The sequence below is a fragment of the Pezoporus wallicus genome, unplaced genomic scaffold (genome assembly GCF_028554395.1).
Source record: "Pezoporus wallicus isolate ANWC-B61680 ecotype Strahan unplaced genomic scaffold, APGP_CSIRO_Pwel_v1 contig_5485, whole genome shotgun sequence".
Lineage (NCBI taxonomy): Eukaryota > Metazoa > Chordata > Aves > Psittaciformes > Psittacidae > Pezoporus > Pezoporus wallicus.
In genome coordinates this window covers 2,260,676-2,280,000 of record NW_026641550.1, presented here as the reverse complement: position 1 = coordinate 2,280,000, position 19,325 = coordinate 2,260,676, and positions in this window count along the sequence as shown.

The window sequence follows — 19,325 nt, the reverse complement described above, 5'->3', positions numbered from 1 at the left end:
GAGGAAAGGATAGAGAAAGTATGTGTATTGAGGCATATGTTTAAGATGATGCAACTTAGCCTCCTGCTATCCATCTTGACAGCTTTATGACTTCAAGGAAACTACTGTTCTAGGTTTCTCAGTTCTTTGTGAATCATGAAGATATAGTCTTTGGAAGAATAAATATGTATTTTATTGAATGAGTAGGTTATCTTATGGAAATAGTAATGTGTGATACTTGAGAACTTGGAAGTTTTTTCTACCTTGTAACTCTTTAATATGTACAGTGATGTAGGAACTTGCCTCTCAACAATTTAATATGTATACAATCCCAAGATTGATATAAAAATAATTAATGTCATGTATTATACTACTGCTAGGACCATCTTATTCAATAAATGTAATTCATCTAATCTAAACTGTCCAGCCCTGTAATTCTGGTCAATTTTTACCTTTTGGCAACTGTGGACATACATTTTCTTCAGCATTGTCTTACATATGCACACAGCTGATTGTCAGGGCTATTCGTAGTCCTTAAACATAAAGGTATAGGAAGGTTATGAATGTTGAATACTTGCTATTAGCATCTTAACTCTGCAGAGAATAAGTTTAACACTTTCTGAATTTATTGGTAAAGAATATTGTTATATTTTCCCCACTGATCAGACCATTTGTGATAGACTGGATTATTTTGCCTGGCAAACATCTTGATCCATCAAACGAACTTTATTCAAGTGGGAGCTGTTCAGGAGCTGCCATATCCTCAGCTGAAGAATAGTATTGCCATCAGTACACCTAACCAGCTAGTCTTTGTCAACTGAAAGCCAAATGGATTAGCTTAAAACACTTTCAAGTAAAAGAAGACTTAGTGATGGAGCCACACCACTATAGCTCTGTAGTTCCCATCCTTGAGGTTCTTCATATCTAGCCAACTCATAGTATAAGGAGTTTTTGTTACCATGCTCTGCTTACCATACTCATAATTTAAGTTCCATTATTAGTTGCTGGAAGATGCCTATCCATATACCATTTTGAAAGTCTCTCAAATTGAGTCTGCTGTCTACTTTAAGGAAAATCTAATGTTTGTGCAGTAGCTACTGGAGGACAGTTGTGGCCAGGACTTGGAAGGAAAACTGTACTCTGTTCCTCACTCCGTGATTTTGGGTAGTAGCATTGTACTGGGTGTTTCATGCTTGTGTCGAGTGTAATGCCATAATTTTCAACAACCTGTTGAGATCTCTTGGGGAGAAGAAATGAAATTTAAGAAGTACTGTTATGACTTATGATCACATATAACAAACAGCAGGTGTTTTTTGTTTCTTTACTTTCAGCCCTCTCCCTTCCCCCCACCTTAACAGCTTCTACATCTTCCTTCACTTTTCCTCACCCTCATCACATGTACATGTAACATGGATGGAAGGAGTTTAATTCCTAGCTGAGTTCCTGCATGCCAACATGCAACCTAGAGTGAACTTTCTGTACCTAATTTTAACTATCCTGAAAACAGCAGCTCTTAATGGGACTGCTGACACAGCCTTAACTAAAGCAGTGTGAATGTATTGCTATAATTTATAGTGTCAGTCTATATTCCAAACAGTTTCTCTATATACTTTGAGTGTGTTCCACTCAAACAGGAAAAGAAGGTATTCCAGTGAATTATTGTGTAATTAATCATTTGACCATGAGGGACTCATTTACTAATTAAAAACGCAAAAAGAGTAAATTGAAATAACCAGTGACTACTAAATCACTTCTTTTGACATGTCAGGAGCATTGTAATATATCATAATGTATCAGTCAGAGACATACAGATCCTACATATTCTGTTACCTTTTACTTCAGAGATGCCAGAATCATTCATTATACTTCCAATGCAAGTTCTACTACTATTCATACAACTACCATAGCATGCTAAATTGAGATACGAGATACTGCTCAGGTTGACGTATGTACATAGTAATAGGTAGATACATGATTCTCTGCTCTGCTGACTGTGCCTACTGTCTCTGAGTATATCATAAGGGGACAACCCTGCTGTGACAAGATGATCTCTGGGAAATAAAATTGTGGCTTAGAAGTCTATAATTCAGGTCTGTCTAGATATTCCTGCCTCTGTAATGTTTGTGGCAGATCAGATTGGTGCATCCATTACAACTGTTCATGATTTAGTACACTGGCACAGACCCACCTTCACTTATGTAGGGTAAGGTGTCTGTGAGACTGTGGGTTGAAGGATTTCACAAGTGGAGATCTGCAGTGCTGAGGACCAACATCTGTGGAGTGGGGTAGGAGAGCTGGTAGAACACCTGGGACAGAGGCATCTCAAACCATGCTGAGTTCCTCTGCATTCCTGAGTTAGACTCTTGAGACTCAGGTCTGCACAGACTTAGTGTTGTGATTTTTTTTAATCCACCATAGCCTTTGAAAAGCATTCAATTTAGTTTTTTATTTTGCAGTTAGAATTCCTGTGCCATCTGGTTTTATAGTAGGGATGAGGGAGAAGAGAATATGAAGTTCCTTTCATTGATGTTAACTGAAAAACTTCTATGTTGTTAACCTTGTAAGCTGAAGCTTTGTTTACTTTGTGTAGGTAATACATGGAGATGGCTGCAAAAAGGGATGGTAGGGATGTGAGAAGTACAGTTCTAATTTGAAAAACAGCTTTAAAATGTTACTTTTATCTTATTGGATTTGTTCTGCATTCCGTAGGAAACTAATCTATATCTCATATTAGTAAATATAAGATTTATGAATATGATTTTATATAAAATCATCTTAAGGAGTAGAGCTGGAGTCTCTCTTTTTAAAAAAATAACATTACATTTGTTTGTCTATCTCCAGTTAGGATTAATCAATTATTGCATTCACATGCTGATATGTTGAAGAAAATAGTGCTTACAAGTCGGGTGACTTGCGAGTCCTCTATCGGTGTTGGAACATAAATGAAAAAGGTAGTATGGCCATTTAACATTCATGTCCCAAGCTGAGCTTCCAGGCTTGTGGCAGGGATGTTTTTCATTTGCTTAATTGGAGAGGCAGATCCACTGCTGCCTTATTATGATGTTTTCATTGGAATGGTTTAATTTGGTTTGTCAAATAGTCTGGGGATTGCATAATATTAAAGATTGTAGGTATTAAGCATTTAATGCAAAACCTTCTGGTTCATATGGCAAATTGTGCTTTTTGCATTCTAGAATAGTGAAAATTATTTTCTTTTTATACCCTTAATTCATTAATTTACATTAATCATGAAAGTGGAAGGAAACAAAGTTACATTTTTGGAGCAGGAAGCTGAGAAACAGGTAAAGGTTTTTCATTGATTAGATAACTGTACTGGACTTTTCCCTGAAGAGAAACCCCAAATGCAGAAAACCATCAGTTTTTTAAAATTACAAGGGGAAAACAGATGTTTTGGGGGGGAGGGTTGTGGCATGACAAATAGCACTCTTTAGAAGAATTTACAAATATAAAATAAATACAGGATGACCATGCAATATTAGATTAATTTATTTATTTTAAGACAAGATGAGTATTTCTAGGAAAACTACTGGGCTGTTTAACTTTTAATTCCCAAGGTCTCATGTTCAGAGCCTGTAACAATGTTTTATGTTAGAAAACATCTTGTTTAATAGTTATCTGCTCTCTCCACTTGTCTTCAAATATTGTGATTTAGATAGAACCCTAATGCACAAGAGCAACTTGTCCCCAGAGCATTATTCAGAATATAAATTAAGTGATATTATAACAGAGCCCTCACTTAGCTCAGCATAATGAATATGAAACATCATGTACTAGTGACCAAGGTCATGGTATGAGAATGAATTACTCTATTAACTTCTCTTTTAAGTAGCATTAGAGATAATAAATAAAGAGACTAAATGCAATTCTGAATAATATTATTCATGCAAAAGTAGCATACTTTGTCTTGCTAAAACAATTAAGATCTGTTTTGAAGATATTTTACACTTTGGAAATATGGAGCTTAGAAGTGTTTATTGTATGTTGCAGAATGCATCAGCATTAGCCTGTAATGCAGATAATCTGATAAAAATCGAAAAGCTGATTTGTATACTATGCTAATTCAGGATCATCTCTTTGGCCCTAGGTACTGTCCAAATGCTCCATAAGATTATGGCAAGCTTTAGTAGTGATATTAGATTAAATTCAGTTCTTTTGCTTATAACTTTATTTTTTTTTCCTTCTTTCCAAAAAGGAAATTACATCCATCATTCTTCTCTATAAACCCTCTTTAGCTGCCTGCTAAGTAGTATAAAATATTGTATTTTAAGCCTGGAATATTACTTTTTTTTTTTCTTTTTTTTTTTTTCCCCAGACATATTTAAGCCTTCTCTCTCTGTTATGCAGTATATTATTTCAGGGATAGAAAGTTTTGCTATTATTGTGATACCACTATATCTGAACTATAAAGAGACTTAGTGATTTGCCATGTGTTCCATAGTGTGCTCACATGTGTTTAGTGGAAATGTGAGAGCAGCTGATAAGAGATTACTCTTCAGTTTGCAAGTGACCACAGCACATGGAAACTTAAGGCTGTATTTGGTTTTCTAGTTGTGGATTGTTGTTTTATTTTTTTCTTTTTCAGATTTTCTACAGCATGAATGTGGACAAATCTGGTATATCACAGACAGTCTGCTCCTGCTGCTGATCCTAAGTGTCCTCGGGATTTTTATGGCAAAGTGTGGAGTGTTTTAGGGAAGAATGTAGTGCAGAGTTCAGTGTACCAGAGGCTTACTAGGCTGTCCATGAGTGCACACTCTGAGACAGTAAAGTAACCAGTACCAAATCTGATCCTGTTTCCAGAGAAATTCAGAGCATTAAGACCTTCCTTTCTTGTTTGTGGAGAAATGTGGAGGTTAAAATCCTCTGCTGTTGTTCCACTCACTAATATCTTCATCTGTACAGTAATAGAATTCTCATGGAACTTCCTGTAAATTCTGCAAACCTTTTCTGAAGTCAGGAGAAATGTTGTAATTAAAAGCAAAATTCTCGCCCTCTGTAATTTAGTAGGAAACAGCATGTGTAGGCAACCCACACTCAAAACTCTTAAATGTATTTTATGTGCTTGCTAAATAGCACATTTGGAAAACACAGTCTTTAATGTGTACACTGTCTTTTTGCTCACAAAAATAGTTAAGTGCCTTTACATGTCAAATATGTGAAGTATACACTTTTCTGTCTTGGCTCACAATTTTTTTGTGTCAATATACTTAAGGCCTAATTCAGATTATATAACAGTTTAGGGTTTGTTTTTTTTTTCTCTTAATTTTGCTGGGGTAAAGCTCATCCATGTGCACTGTTGGAAATACCTGCTGTCCAGTCTGCTGTTTCCCTCAACACTTTGCTTCCAGTGGTGAATGGTAGCAGCATGGCGATTATAGCTCAATAAAGTTTTAAAAGATAGTTTGGTGCATTTGTTGCATTTCAAATTGCAGAAATATTCTGTCCTCCCAGCCTCTTGTCAAAAGCAGAGGGCCCTGGGGGAAATGAACCACCGTAATTAAGACTGTAACATAGCTCTTCAAAGCACAAAGAAGAGCCAGGTAAATGAGAGTCCTTGTGCTGTTTATATCAGCTTCTTAATTATGCTTAATGTGACCAGCTCAACTTGACCCTACATCAATTCTGAAAGTGTAAATAGACCTAAAGTTTCAAGGGTATGATCACATTACGCCTTAATTTACAAAATGTGTATGTACGTGAATGAAACAGATTTAAATATTTTTAATAAGCCAAGGGACATGTGTTCAAAGGATTGCTGGAAAAGGAATTAAAGTATTAGTTTCTTTTATTTTATGATTAATGTTCTTCTTTACATAAGACCTGAAAGTCTAGCTAAGATCATGAATGGCATGTTGGGTTAAATCTTTCTTTGCTATAAAGTATAGTCATTATATCTCAGCTAACTCTAACAAAATCCCTAATATCTATGCATGCCTTGAGCCAAAATAGGTCAGCTCATGGACTATTGCATTATATTTTATTATTTAAACTTTAAGTGATTAGTTTAGCACTTAAAAGCTTTGCAAAGAATTAGGTTACTGTTCTTCTCTTTATCCATAAGCAAACTGACATGCAGATGGACACTGAGCAGACTTGTTCCATGTTTTCTCTCAAGGCTTTTCCCAAAAGGGAAGGGCTGTAATTTTTGCACCAGCTGTTAATTTCAGCATTAGAATTTAAATGCAACATGTGGAAAATACACCTATGGTGAAGATTTTGATTTTTGAAGACAAGGCCAGATTTTGCATTCAGTCTCAGAATAGTATTGAAAAACACATGTTAAGCGAAGGAGAGGGAAAAAACCTGCTACTTATGGCTATATCTGATTTAGGTAACAGAAACCAAATGGGAAATAACCTGATCCCAGCAAAGTCAAAAGGATTTTATTTATCAGGAAGGGTTCTTTATCTCTGATGTACAAGGAACACTTCGCAAATAAATGGATATGATTTAATTAATTACCAACTCAGGTACTTTCTGGGCTTTTGTTATTCATAAAACATAAAAACTGTTGTAGTTGAATTATATACTGAGTTACATAGTTAGAATACTGTTAGGAAGATCTATTCTGCAAGTTGATTTTCTTAGGGTTCCACTGAGGTTTTAGTCCTTAATTTTGTCAGATTTTCTTTCACAGTTTCATTTTAATTTATGCATAATGATGAATGTGACTAAGTAATCTGGTAAAGGTGTATGGGATGTTTAACACACATCTCATTGAGTGAAATCATAGCTGAACTTTTTGCCCAGTACTGGACAGATGGCAGAGTTGAATGTTACCAGAACCCTTACTCTCTCTATCACATTAGGAGCCAGGAACATGATGTGTGCTGTCAGCGCTAGCAAGAAAAATATAGAGGTACAGGGTTTTTTATTTCAGAAATGAATAGAAGATCTATAGTCTTTGAAAAGTAGCCTGTTAATAGTTTAGCTCTATTTTCCTCAAGCATGGTACTTGCCATTTATCAGCCTGTGTCTTCTATGCTGTGGAAATAAGTTGTGTAAGTACGTGTAGAAGCTGCTGGAGTCCTGGGAACCATCTGAATTGAAACAAGTGTCTTCATGGTACTTTAAAAGAAAATAGGCACAAAATAACATGCTCAAGAAGAACAGCATGGATGTGGTAACACTCAGCATGTTCACCTAGTAGAAGTACTTGGAGACAGGACCTACAGTGTATCTTATACACAACAGGATCACACTAGCCCTTTTAGTAGAATATGTAGCAAATGCTGGTCTGTGTCAGTCTCTGTTGGGCGCTGAATGAGTGGCTAAACCTATGTGAGCACAGCAGTCTGGATAGAGACATGCAGGAAAAAAATAATTTGCTATTTTCAGTTGCATAAGAGAACTGACCAAAGTAATCCCAGAACTAACAGGATTCAATAATTTCTATCTTCATGTTCTCATGACACTTAATTTTAGTAGTAGAAATTTTCATTTTTTTTAAAAAATCAACTTAGATAATATGAAAATGTTCCTTTTATTTATTGTTTTACCTATCATGCATAGGGAGTATAGAGGGCATTTCAAAGTTGCTTTTTGTTTCTTTCTTTGTTTTTTTCTATCATGTTATTATATTTAAATTAGGAAAACAAATGTTTTATTAAATTCTTACTGTACTAATTACTTCCATTGTCATTCCTCCAGTCATCAATTTCTGAAGAGTAATTTTTTTCTGGTCATCTATCTTAAACTTCTCTATTATTTCTTCAGATGTAAAGAGGATATTGCTTAAAAAATAATAAGGTCCTATTTAGTTATGCATTGTGAGAGAATAAACATGGCATGAATGACTTGCATCTTTACTTTGAGATATAAATTTCTGAAACCCGTACCCTATTTTTGTATGAAGACAGTCTTATCTGAATAGTTATTTCTTGACAAATGTGTGTAAAATTGATTTGAAATGCTTCTGGTAATGCTGAGGGAGTGTGAGAATATTTTCTTTTTATATCCTGGTCAGAAACGTTTTTGGTGGGTAACTAAACCCAGATAATGCTAGTAACTTCTAGCTAGACTTGATCTATAGCTCTCATTGAGTCAAGTCTGAAGAAAAATGGCCCAATACCTTTAAAGTAATTAAGACCTTTATCTGAAAAACAGTTACATATGTGCTCAATTTAATGCACGTAAATAATCCAGTTGACTTAAATGGGAATATTCATAAACATTAAGTTAGGCACAGTTTGCAGGATCAGGAAGTAAAATTGTTCATTTTGTGCAAAGTGTTGTACAAATTTTCTGTGGGTTTCCTATGTATTTTGGGGACATAAAATGGTTTTTCTCTATACTATGAGCATCCTAAATCCAGGCTGTTCAATTTGGCATCTGCCACCTCTCTGGCTGTGCTGAACTCAAGCATGTGAAATGAGTTTTTCAGCATAAAGATTCTCATTTCCAGGCCATTCTAAATCCTGGCTTTGATACAGCAAAACATAAGCTTAGGAGAGTGGCAAAACAGCAACATATTCTGAGACAAGTTTTTGGACATTCTTAAATTTATAAAAGTTTTGATATTGATTATATGGCATCACTTTCTCTCCAGGTTTCCTGCTTCAATACCCTGTCAACTGTGTAACTTTCCTTCCTTTTTATGTGGGTAGAACGTGATAAGATACTTAAATCAGTAATCCTTAGCTTCTACACATAAATCACGCATGAATCCTGTGTTTCAAACTCTGAACTGTATGTTGGTTTCTTTTTTTTTAATTATTTTTCTGAAAACAGTCTAAAATATAATAGCTTGAATGTATTTCTATAAAAAAGGCAAAGATTAAAAATAGAAGCCTTCTAGAGCATTCAGTAATAGGAAAGACTCCTTACTGCTTTTTTAAATTTGCTGTAAACGTGCAAATTTAATTAAATTGCTTTGTTTGTTTCATGCATAATTGACAAGGTGACAATTAACTACATGGTATGTTGTCTTTTGCCTCAGGTATAGAACACTAAATTTGTGTGTTTAGAAAAGGAGTGAAGTGTTCTGTCGGAATTCAAAAAATCAAAACCATAAAAAAATGAATTACTTTGGCTTCAGCTGTTCCATTTGTATCTTACCTTTGTTCCTACCTGCTAGCCTAGGCATCTGCATTTAGTACTTCTTAGTATACTTGATCTCTGCCTAGTATGTTGTAAAGGAGTTTTCATATCTAAAATAAATAAATGAAAAACCTCTGGAAGGTCTAGAAAGCAAATCCTAGAAATAACTGAAAAAAACCAGGGAAATTGCAAATTTGAGTTGGAATGAAAACTGTTTTCTCGCTTCTGTATAGGTTAGGTACTTCATTTGGATGATCATACCGGAAGTCCAAAGCAGCAGCAGAATATTACCCTTTTCTACACCTAAATTGCAAACTGTCTTGCTTTCTATAAATAAGTGAATTGTCAAAAAGAAATGGAGTCTTGGGAAAATTGTCAAAAAAGGGAATTAAAAATATTCTAACTGGAGTCTCCAAAATTTGTATATAAAAAGTATTTATGTGAAAACCTATCATGTCGTTATCCTGGCTGCAAAATTTGCAGTTGGCTGGTAAAGCAGCAGATATACAGCATGCAACTCAGGTTGCTAAAAATTGAAAATAGAGAAATAGAAAGAGAAATATCCTTAAATGCTTTTTTAATGTAAGATTAAATTGTAATTAGGTAACCAAAAAATATTACATAAAATATGTGATCCCAGAAGAATCCACCAGGCCCTGATGTCTGTCATCATTGATTTGAGTGTTGAGATGTGTCAAGGAGAGATGAGGTAATGCAGCCTAATGCAATGAGGCAACATGCATATAGATTTAGAGCACGCTTGACTGTTATGTTCTTGATATTTCTATTAAGAATGGCAAGCACATCACTGTCTACTGTATTGCTTGGAGTCATAGTACTCCTTGCATTATGCTCTTATCCATACATTTTTTTTTTTTTTTTCAGGAAACATAACCAGAAATGTTTTCTTTGGAATGCAAAATAATACACCTTGAAGATTACTTCTTCACTGTATTACCTTTAAAATAGCAAAGAGTTAAAATAAAAAAAAAGATCCATATTATCTAGTGAAATTTTGTATGCATAGCTCTTTAAGTTTTGGGCTATACTTATTTGAGCTGATGCTAGTTTTATCTTCTGTTTTGGTTTACATGTTCTGTTTTAGTTTGTATGATCAAGCTTGTGGAAGAGTTGCTGGGAAAACTGGTATATACACCTTTTTTCCTAAGAAAAGATAAAGAGATTAGGCCGTCTGGCTATGCAAATATATTATTGGAAGCAGGAAAAAATGTTGCTTTTCTTTCTTTAGGGAGTAAACATGCTGTGTGTGAAAAATAATTTGTGTGGTTAATACAAACATTTTGTCTCTTCCACCAGAAATTCCAGGGCTAGAGATGTAATTGAAATTTGTAAGGTGAAGGTTTTTTAAAGTATTGTCCACATGCCCTGATTTGTGGCACTGGCTAGCTGCAGAGTTACATGTAAGAAAAGCTCCTTCTGTAAGTGTTGCTTCCTGTTGGCAGAGCAAGTGCAGAGGACATGTCTGCTGCTGTCTCCACCTACTTGAGCAGAATACAAAAAAGCTTATGTTGCTGAGTCCAAGGGCTGCACGAGTTATAGGTGGATATCTGCAGGAGACTATGACCAGGGGAATAAATTCTCTGAGCTGTCTTTCAGCCCTCCCTGGACCTATACAGTGGTGACCATAATTTCATCCACAGTATTTTCTCTGGGAACAAAAAAGAAATGAAGCTTTGTATTTTATTTTTTAAAATAAAATAAAATTTTATTCTTTTTAGCTTCAGTTGTATCATTGCAATTAGCCAAACATATATATATATATATATATATATATATTAGATGTAATAATTCCCTGGACCAATATGCTGATAGAGACAGACAACTGTACCAAAGGATGGATCTATTTCAGGTAGTATTTTCACTGAAAGGCACCTTCAAGGAATACTTCAGGCAAAACCTAGATCCTTTCTAAACACTGCTATAATTTTTTAATGAATAGTCATATTTCCTCTTTTCCCCTCTTCATATCAAAACTTAATTCCAGAGTGATGAGTATAAAAGAGAACGAATTCTCAATCTCCTTTTCTAAATGGAAAAGCAGTATACTTTAATTTAGATGAATAAAATGGTGGTTCTTCTTCAAGCCTTCAGGCAGTAGAACAACTATGGAAGAGCTTTTGTTCATGGAAGATCACACTCAATTTTCTCAAATTTGAAAGTCTAATTTATCATGTAAGGAGATGTGTTTCTTTCATTAATATTTTGGAAACTAGCAATTTTCTTAAATACTTCTCTTACACTGATGTTTTTTTCTAAAGTATTAATATTCTGTTCAAAAACGCTGACTCAGCTATCAATAGAAATTGTACTGTTTGCCTTTGTTGTATTGAAATGTTTCATTTTGATGTTTTTAATGTTGAATTTAAATGTTAAAAAAATCCATGATACCTTTTGACTTTATTAGCTTGAAAAATTTCCAAATTTTGAGTTCTCTTCACCATTTTAAGTACCAACAAAATTTTGAAATATTTTTCTCCTTCCAAAGGACAGCAATTATATATTTAATAGAGCTCCATATTCTAATCTTTTTGAGAATGACGTTAAAGAAGTCTTTGAAAATGTAAAGACAGTTTGGCTTGTTACATACAGAGATAGGAAGCTCCAGTGAAAAATAAAATGCAGATTCTGAGGGGAAGTTTGTCTTTCCCACAATATTGCAAAACCTGCAGCTTGGCATATAAACAAGAACAACATAATCTTCATAGTCTTAATCTAATAACATCGTTAAAGAGAGATCAATAGGCAGTTCAAGTCTTCTGAAGCTTGTGAACAGCAGCAATGTTTTTGTTTTTGTTTTTAATAATCTTTATACTCTTTATTTTTAGTTAAATATCAGCATGATGAAACAGCTCACCTTTTCTGACTTGATTATTTTTTGATCCATTCCTTTCTTGAAGACACAGAGGTTCCACTTTCAGGGAATAGAAAATAACTTGTATTGTTTTCCATCATTAGCTGTTATCTACTTGGAATGAAGTAGGAATGTTTTGGGTTGTTTTTTTTTTTGCTTGATTTCTAAATTATCAGCAAAGGATAAAAACTAATCACAAGCAAATGCTTTTATAGATTATCCCCTTTTGTGGTCTATACTTTTCCGTATTTTCCCAATTGTTCATTTTCAAATGAAACTGATATAATATTTTCATTGCAAACCTTGTAAAAGATAATGTAGCATGTTCTGGAAAGCAGGGAACATAAAAACACTCTTGCCTGAAGTAGGAGAAAACACAGTTAATTTCAGTCCTGATGACAGTTTCTTGGTGAACAATAGTCTCCCAGAATTGACATGGAGAAGTAATGAATGAATGAAAGGAGAACTGAGTCACAGATGCACTTTGCAATCACTTTAGAACATCTACACTCTTCCAGCCAAAATACTATTAATACGTGTGTCAGCACAGTGAGTGAATCTCATAGTGTGAACGCATTGGAACAGTTCAGGAAAGAAAATGAAGAATATCCTCAGGGACAGACTTTTCTTTTTCTCTGAGAGACTCTTCATTATTCAGGCATTGTGATACTTTTCCTTTATTTGTGTAAAGATTAAATTGCACATGATTTCTAATGTTTCTGCTACTCCAACTGTCATAGGTCGATGACCTTCATGGAAGTGAGATAATAGATACATCGTCTGTTGTTCGGGCAAGTGCTGTTCTTCCACAGCCCAGTACTTTTCTATTGTTATAAGTCGAAAGCAATTAAATAAAAATACAAGAGAAAGTTTCTAGAGTATCTTTAGTATTTCATATATGTCCATATGTGACTGTCATTTAACATTTATATGAGATATTATGTAATGTTATAATGACCTAGAAGCATACACTGAGACTCTTCTACATGGTTGAGACAACAAATTAGTGAGAGATGTCTGTGTGTATTCAGGTAATGCAGTTTCTGGAAAGGAGCCCTCTATTGTTTGAAATCTGTAATCCGAAGACTTGGAATTGATGTATTTGCCCTTGTGTGTTACCACGACTGCTAAAATCCTATCCAAATAATTTCTCTTCATATTGCTTCACGTCCTAATTTGGGGAAAAGTCCATATCTCTGCATTGCAGAAAATCTATCTGCTATGTACACATTCATATAAAGACTATCATTTCACTTAAGAAAAATATGCATTACTTATTAGTAATTCCTAGCTTATCTATAGTAATTAATAAAAAAGTTTTCATCCCTTAGCAATTTGAGCAACCTTTATTTTTCATTAGCATCTTTCAAGTGCTCTAAGTAGACAAATCAAGATATTGTAGATGTATTTATTGACTGATGTGACACTGACGTTGTATAGAATACTATTGAATCTTGCAAAGCTCAAAGCTCCTATACAAGAAAATACATTCTATAGTTTGCGTACCTCTTTATTCTTGTTATTGTTTTTTTCTTTTTCAATTTCACATATCAATTGTGTCCCTTGCTTGCTCCTATCATGAACAATAAATTCCTCCTGTTTTGGAAACTGTTTTGGAAAATGTGTTTTGAAAAAATAATTAAAATATGTGTTTTAAGATATTAACTCTGCAGAATGAACTTTTGGCCTCTAGATATGTTATAAATACCAAGTCAGAAGGGGTGGATATAGTTTTATTTAAAATTTTCCATAATCAGCTTTTTAGATAGCACTTTGCAAGTCATGGATTGCTTTTGTTACAGATATTTAAGAAAGTTCAACTTTAAATAGGATAAAAAAGTGTTGGGAAATGACTGTATGGATACTTTAGAATTGGTTGTTAAAAAGGTAGAGAAATAAGGAAAATATTCACAATTTTGATCTTGGCAAGAGCTTACTACGGGGGTTTTACACTGTCATTTTACTACTACTTCAAAGCAAAAAGTCCTCTTCACAAAGCCCTGGTTCTTTGCAAATATTTGTAACCTTATAAAGCATGTTACAGCAGAAAAAGATACAACTATTTTCCTTCTGATATTGGTTGTATGTAAACCAGTATACACCTTTGTGACAACTACCTGTGATTTATATCATGTTGGTCAGAAGATAAAGTTGTTGTTAGTAAACTGTTTTGTTTAATATTGCCTTTTTAAATGTATTTTTGTTTAAATTAGTCTCTAACAACAAAAAATGATAGTTCTTTGGATGCTGAAGAGAATGAATTTCTGTACAGATAACGGTAGGAAAAGGAAAGCCATTGTTAAAATACCTGGAAAATTTATGTATTTTATTCCTTTTTTAGCAACCAGACAATTACTATAGCAATGAAGAATTCCAAATAAATATTATCCTGAGTCCACATCCCATTCTTAAGAATACCAGATGCTGAATGTGTCCTGTAGCAACAGATTGAATTACTTGAATGTTATCCTTCTACATGTACAGTTAAAGTATTAGCTTATCATTTCAGTTTTTGATCTCGTGTGATATTCTGATTAGATTTAGGCAACACTGTATATCTCTAAACCAGACTTGCTTTAGAGCAAGTCATTTGGAGCCCACATAAGCATTTTGTTGATTGTGGATATCTCACTCTGTATGCTTTAGATAGTAGAAAAGAGAGCATTGGTTTTGTTTTGCAAATGCATTAGACAGAGTTGTATATTGAATTAGTTGCCTAGGACTATGTACAGGAAATAGTCCTAATAGGACTATGTACAGGAAACTGTAGATCAATGTAATAATGGCAATGAAAAAGTAATTGTGATTGATACTTGTAGATAGAATATCTTGAATATAGCTGACGATATGGTACTGCAAAGACATGCATCCTAGGAATACTCTTTTGTATTTGATTCAAATTCAGAAAATAGGATTTGTCCCCAGGACAAAATTCGTCACAGTGCTGCTGGAAATTTATTTGGATGTGGCCTTCAGGTTACTGCTGTTTTTTAGGTTGCTCTTCTGAGGAGTCTTTCATTGGCGAACAGGTTTACAAGGTGCCTAATTCAGAGGCAGATATACAGATTTACTGTTTAACTAAACCACATTCATATCTCTGCAGCTTTTTTGGAAAACTTTTCACTTTCTAACCTTGGAAGCTCATCAGACTTGAAACAATCCGTACCTTTATATCTCTCAAAAAAGCTGTCTAGTACCTGCCTTTTTCTACTGAATAACTAAAACCGCCAGGCTCTTGTAGGAAATCTATACTTGGCAGAGATGCAATAAACTGACTCAGCCAAACCTTGGTAATGATATCTCATCCTACCTTTGAAAGTTTTTGACGCACAGTAGATGATGGAACTTGCAGGACTGTTGAGATTAGTTTTATTTGAATGGCATTCAGCTTCCTTACATAAGAGAAAGTCAACTGAACCTGGCTGCACTGGCGACAATTTTTCCTATCTCAAATTTATACGAAAGCAGCTATTGCATTTTATGTTACTGAGACATGCTTAATGTTGAATGACAGGATTTTTTTGTTCACCAAGATAAAACAGAAAATAATTTGCTAAACCATATCACCACTTCCGTACTATGATTTGGAATATTTCTTCCTTGACCTTGTTTCCAGTTTTAGGAAACTGGATTCCATGTAGATTTACACTGGATACACATAAAAACACATCCTACATCTCCACCTGTATTTCTGCTAGTTGTTTTTTACCTAAAGTAAAATATTTCCAGATGGATTAACCCTCCTTGGGCAGTCTGTAAATGAAACGAGGTTTTTCTTCTATTGATGATCACATATCTTCTGGTTTTGCTATCAAATGAAGGTTAGTTTTCTCCTTATTCTCTGTTACAAAATTGTACCAGTTTGTACTCACTCCTAGAACATCCTGGATGCACACTGTTTTCGTGGTTTTAAGCCTGCTTTGCAGAATCCTTAAATAGCTGTTCTACACATAATGACCATTTTAGCGTATGATAGTAATTTAAAGCAGAACCGTAGGCTGAGCAAGGATACCCTCTGGAAAGCGCAGGATCATCTCCTGTCTGGCTAGCTCTGCAATGACTTGCCACCAGAGTCCAGCTTCAGAGAGAACAGTGAGACCCCATGTACAGTATAGTAACTTCAGTACAGGTTTCTGTAACCTGTTTTCCATTGTTCATGGGTCATTCTGAAATTACCACTGTCCTTACAAAAGTAACTATTTTAGGTTTTGTCCCCCCCGCAAGCCTCCATGTTTGGTCCTTCTAGCTCACAACTGCTGTTTTATTTTAGGACTGGAGCTTAAAACTTGTTGTCAGCCATATCTTATCCTTTATTTCTGTTTTCTGTCATCTCTTTCCCCCTTCCTCATGAAAACAGTGGTACAAGAGTCATCATATATTTCATTTTTCTGAATGCCTGCTATGGTTTAATTTCTTAGGGGTCTGCTCTTATCATCCAACAATTCACTAAACCATTTTTTTCGGAGCAGTATCCTCTTTTTTCTTGATTGTTGAGTAAAAAGAAAACAGTATTTGTTAGATTCTAAAAATCATATTTCCAACCTCACCTATTTCTTGCCTTTTTCTTAATTACCTACTTCTAATGATACAACTTTGTCTTCTCGGTCCTTCTATAAGCAAATTAAACCCTACTACTAACTCTACAGTACTAACTAAATTACTTTTCCTTAAACTCTTGCTGCAAACCATTAAAGCATGGCTTTCACTTAACAGATGGCGGTGTATTCCCTTTACAAAAGCCACACCTGTTTATCTGCATTGTGGAGGACCTAATTTATTTTTCTTGATCATTCTGCTACCTCTGACAGAATAATTCCTTCTCCTGTGCAGATCTTTACCTCTTTCTCTTCCTTGTGTGTTGGTTTAATGTTAGAGCTTTGACAGTTCCCACTTCTTTATGCTAAAAAAAAACTGTAGACTGTTCTGTTTTCTCTTGAACTAGCTTCCAAGTCTATATGCTATGATGGCTCTGCTAATGGTGAAATAATTTTCTCTCCTGCCTTAGTTTCTCTAAATCTAAAATTCAACTATTGCATTTTAGGAATTATATCATGGGGTTAGGAGACTCACAATTCTATATAGCAATGTGAATGCTGGCCACGTGGGATCTATAATTTGAAAATAATGATTATGCACTATGATTATTTATTCATCAATGAAATTATCTGTTAGCTCCACTAAGATGTATTAGGAGAATAATTACTGTATGTGCTTCTATTTTAGAAATGGTGCTCTAAAGCATGAGATGATGTTTTCACATTTAGTAAGCCAAAAATAAGTCTAAATTATTTTTATATTGTTATGTTTGTTCATATAGGTCAGTAGTACTTGAGAGGCCTATTAAGTTAGGGATTAGTCTCCCATTTGCCACATAACAAATATTATAAGAGCCCTGATGGGGTATATCGATTTTGATTTATTTTTCAGGTGACCATTTGTGTGTCTCTTTCACAAATGCTGCATTTTTTTACACTATGTTCAGATGTAATAATTCAAAATATCAGTATGGTGCCATAGTGCTATAACCTCAAAATGTCCAAACCAGATGCTTTTGCATTCTCAAATTTCATGCAAACTCCTTTTGTCTGAGGAAGCTTTAGCAAAAAAGCAAAGTTTTACTGTCTCATTTTAAAACATCTCTATTGGAGTTGAAGCTTCAAGCATTTGTATTTCTAAAGACCTATTTTATTAATCCTTTAAATGTATAAGAATATTTCAGTTTTGTTTTGGGTGTCTGTTGCTAATATCAGATTCAAAAACCACTTTATGCATCTGTGTCAGTTCTACAAAGATAGCTTCATTATCATCACAATACTAGCTGTCGACAGTACACTGTATGAGACCATCTTTATGTTGGCAAATTACTCCAGTCTTTTCACATAACTGGATGACAAATCCCAAATTATGGTGGGCTGATTTTATAATTTGTCCTTCTTTAGAGGTGTTATTGCCTACATGCACTGTGGGGAAGAATTTTGCATTGGCAGGGAGATAGACTGTTGATTTACTATAAACATGGGAAGAGGTTGTTGATAGGAGAGGAAGTCCAAAGTTATGTGTGACTTAGAATTAAGTAATATTAGTGGAGTAGTAATTTTCCGCATTTTCTTCATGTTGTATGCTATTTTTCAGAATGTGTGAGGCTTGGAAAGGATTATTTTATGTAGGCGCGTTGGGCTTTGTTTTACATCTACCGCCAGCCTGCAAAGCCCATGCAATCAATAAGGGGCAATGGGAATTCTATATCTATCATTAACTGGAGTGTTTATTAATTCTCAATTAGAGTGCTAATCAGTCTTACCTGTGCAAACTCATTGAACAGAATGGGGTGATCCAGGTGTCATCCAAGGTATATGACTAATGTGAGATCACAAACATCTTTTTGAGAGAGTAATTTGGTAAGTACAGGCAATCCTGTGTAAGACTTAACCCATATTAACTTTAAGACCCAAGTGTGACTCAACAGTTAAGGCTATGGATATTGCTGTAGTCATTTGGGTACAATTAGATTGGTATTTTAGAGTCATTATTCTGTATGGGATTTTTTTTTTAGATGCAAGATGCCTTGCGACTATAAGAACAAGCTGATGCACTTTTCAGAATTACATAGGAAAACACTATTTTCTTTTGAATCTCTGAAAGAACAGAGAGGCAAATTAATAAATAGCCCACCAAAGTCTGCATATGTGAAAGTTGTTAGAGAATCAGGACTACACACTTGACCTCATAAGGGCCACTGCACACTTTTTTATTGTGAAGAGATCTGTTCTTATTGCAAAAATTAATTTGGTTGCTGTTGCATGTTGATGGGTCACAGCTGTTACATCTTTTACCACTATCAGTGGAGCAAGCCTTTTTCGTACAATTTAAACATATGCTTATATTAGTCTTTGAGACAATTAGAAGAAAGTAGTGACTTAAATTGTATTTCACAATAAGGAAAAATAATTTCTGTAGATAAGGGTCACAAAAAAAAAAAAAAGAAAAAAGAAGAAAGAGGTAAGTTTCCTAAAAAAAGAAATTTTCTCTCTCAAATACTTGATGTAAACATTAGGGTCTGAAATTTAAAATGTAACGGTTTTCCTTCTTAGATTGTACTTACCTTCAGTTTGCATCAGCTTTATGCCTCTGTTTTGTTCACATTAAAAACTTTTAATGTGTGGTTTGTAACTTCAAAAGTCAAATCATGGGGCAAGGTTCTCAGCGGGCAAATATCACTCGTCGCACTTAAACATCAGAGTTAAGGCAAATCATACCATAGTGGGATATCTTCTGTATTGGTTGGAAACAAACCAAAACCATTCCAAAACCACAGAAGTAACCAGTAAAAGTTCTCTAGGAATTGCACCTCTTTCCTCAAGGAAATCCATATAATGCTGTGAAACTTGAAAATTTAATATTTCTTTTCCCCTAA